At 43.6% G+C, this 3,418-nt stretch overlaps 1 pseudogene; it reads right to left on the bottom strand.

Moving 5' to 3' along the window:
* On the bottom strand, positions 1-2,793 carry LOC147145435 (uncharacterized; annotated as a pseudogene).
* Positions 2,794-3,418: the final 625 nt, after the last annotated feature.

Raw genomic sequence — 3,418 nt, 5'->3', positions numbered from 1 at the left:
AGTTAGTTTTTGTTGCCGGGAATCGCCAAGGTCCCTGTCTTCTGCCGCCGCCCAGCTCACACGGCACCTGACCCCTTTGGCCCCTCCCACCAGTGGTGAGCCCATGGGAAGGGGGACCCACGTTTCCTTTTCGGGCTGAGCCTGGCCGGGCCCCATGGGTGCAGGCCCAGCCACCAGGGTCATGACCAAAAGAACAAGATCTCGGATACAAGCGGCCGAAATGGGTTTCCTTCGCAGGGTGTCCGGGCAGGTCCCACCGGCAGGAGACCCCGAGGACTCAGAACACGCTGGAGAGACTATGTCTCCCGGTTTGCCTGGGAACGCCTTGGGATCTCTCCGGAATAGCTGGAAGATTTTGCAGGGGAGAGGGAAGTCTGGGTTTCCCTGCTGAAGCTGCTGCCTCCGCGACCCGACTTCGGATAAGCGGGAGATAATGGATGGATGGATGGACGTGCTACTGGCACTGGGATTTATTAAAAAATAGAAAATAATGTACTTGATGTCTGAACCCTAACGAGACATGGACCCTTCACTGATCCTGATTCTCTAACCGAATGCGTCAATTGCTGATACCACATATTACTACCAGCCCACATGTCGGTGCCTCGTAATGCCAAGGAATCAAATCCATAAGCCTTCCATTTAGCTTCTCGTCTTGACAAAGCGTGCAAAGTAGCCAATTCTCCACCTCTGCAGGTGATCAGACTCAGAAAAATAATCCTCCACTTCCATTCCAAGAGTCTGCTGTTGCTCAAGTGACTCCACCACTTTCATTAATATTTCAGAATTTTCAGACAAAACTCCAGTTATGCTATTTGAAGTCATCGTGGACGATGACGTTCCCTGTCTTACCAGTCTGAACATGCTTATTTCCAGTCATTGGAACCTGTCTATCCCTAATTGGTTTCTTATCCGCCAGCAACGCTAAATGAATCATGTAGCTAATAATCAACGCCACCACTGATTTTTTCTGGATCATATCCAAAACAATATTATCCTCAATTCACCGCTCGAATTTTCTATCTTTTTATTATTTAATTGATCTTATTTATTTGCTCTTTTATTTATTTACTCTACACTAAAAGCCTATACTGTCTCAGATGTTTCTCTGTAAACCATATAATCATTTCTGTCATAGCACAGTGTGAGATGGGGGGATCGATCGGAGGGCTCTAGTGGCATGAGAGAAGAACAAGTAGCCTCCCGCCTGTTGTTTCTGTTTGTAGTCAGGCCCAATAAATATAGTTCATGTTACACCGTTAGATCCGACGGACAATTTCCGTCCACAGTTCATCACGGTCCCCTCTGGGAACTGTATTGTCAGTCTGTCTGGGCTGCAAATGACGTTAGCCCCGGGTTTGATAAGCTGATCTCTGCCCATCAGCTTCACTGGAGCTCCCCCTTTTTTTCAGGACACATTAGTGCTTATGTGTATGTCCATCAATTTCTGTCTTTAATGGTATTGAAATCGGCAGACTCATGGGCACCCCTGTAAAGCCCATTAAGGTGGTCATCTCCCCTCCATGTAGCTCCATAGCCTCCTTGTTGAGTTGGGTCCCTCCAGGTATCACTGGAGGTGCTGTTGCATCTGTGGGGGAGTAATACATTGACAGCACCAATGTCCACACTGAAGCATGCTTGACTCAGGGGAGGCTGGCAAGCGCTTCCCCTGCCTCCTTTAGTGTACCCCCTTTCACGACTCCTGCCTCATCCTCTCGTCGAGCCCTGCACCATCCACATCTGCTTTTCTGCTTCCAATTTCTTATTCTTTTTCCCTTCTTGTATGTTGTCAGTGGCCTGAGCCAATTGTAACTTCAAAACTTGTCCTTGCATGTACTTTATCTCGTCTGACGCTTGGTGGTATCTGTCAACAAAAATGTTCAAATGGTGAGATGCCTGACAATTTAAGTAACTCTCGCTCCCTGCCATGAGTGCAGGGTCTTTCATAAGTTCAGTTTTAACTTCAACAGACAGTGTGTCAAGCAAAGCAATTCTATAAATAACCCTGCGTGACCCCAACATATCTGTCCAAATACTTGTGCAATTTCGAGATGTGGACTGGGATCCATGGGAGGTTCGCAGTCCGGGATCTTCGGCACCATCAGCAAGTAGGAAGGAAAGCTGTCACAGCTGATCGCGAACACACGTCATCACACCCCAGGCTCCTGCCACCCTTCAGTTTTTCTCTCAGCGCCTGGACCCATGTTTCACCACCAGCAGCCAGTCCAGGCAGCTGCTTCTGTAAACACTCAAGATATTTTAAAGCCAATTATTGATATATTAACCCCTCCTTGTCTTAGGATCTTTGAATAATGACCGCGAGCCGGCATCTAGCTAATCGGACTAAAGATTGTGCAATAAAGATTAAGTAAGAAAAATGTAAAAATGTGCTGCTTGGAAGTTTCCTGTAGCGTGCAGGTCACAGGTAACATCGGTTAAAAATAATCATTGATCCTCTTTGAATAAGAATAAAAGCCGTAAGTTGTATAATTGATGTATAGTACCAATGCTCCCCCCTTTGAAGCATGTGACACACCATGATTCAACATATCAGCCTCTTTTTATAATTTATTTTACTTTATTTTAGTTATTCGTATATTATTCAATAGAATAAGTCCATTGGTTCGTCACGCCTAGATGTCTTTTGATGCTGCGCCTTTTTTCTTCCTCCCAAAGTTCATGTCCAACTTTGAGACTTTGTTGTCTCCTAATGAGACTTTGTCTCAATGCGTTATCTTCCATCGCAAACACGTTCCTGTCCTGCAACATCTAAGGTATTTTCTCTGCAAACGTGTTCACTCTGTGCCTGGTCCGTATTAAACCCGAGGTCACAAACTGACCTTTACAATCTACCATCTAGATAAGGGCTTGCTATAATTGACAAGACTAGACCCATGCTCAACACTAAACCTTGCAACATTTCACAAAAATCCTTCTAATTGATTCATTTATTTATTTAAGATATTTTCCTTTTTTGTTCTTTATGTCACTAACACATGCGGTCATTTTTTAAAAAAAATTGTATATATTTAGACTAGGTCTGTCAAATAATTATTAATTTTAATGAAGTTAATCACGGCTTAAAAAAATAATTGATCGTAATTAATCATCTCCAAAATATGCCATATTTTCTGCAAAACACTGTTGGAAAGACAAAAGACTTACATATACATTCAACATACTGTTCGTATGCAATGCATCTGTTCACCACAACAACAAATCCTCATAAAATGAAAATTAGAATTTCCAGATTGAAGCCATCAAGACTCCTTCTGTAGTGGTTACAGAAAAATGTGCAACGATATGTGTAAATAAAGTATGTGTGTGTGTGTAATATCCACATTTATTTGGGGCCCTTGTAATGTTCTCAGAGTATATGTTTTCCAAGTGGTCCCTGAAGTGCACACGAACGTGATTG

This window comes from Filicampus tigris, chromosome 6 (assembly GCF_054856515.1).
Source record: "Filicampus tigris isolate MCC_2025a chromosome 6, RoL_Ftig_1.0, whole genome shotgun sequence".
In the NCBI taxonomy this organism is placed as follows: Eukaryota; Metazoa; Chordata; class Actinopteri; order Syngnathiformes; family Syngnathidae; genus Filicampus; species Filicampus tigris.
The sequence above is the reverse complement of the archived record's forward strand: the minus strand, read 5'-3'. Positions and strand labels throughout refer to the sequence as shown.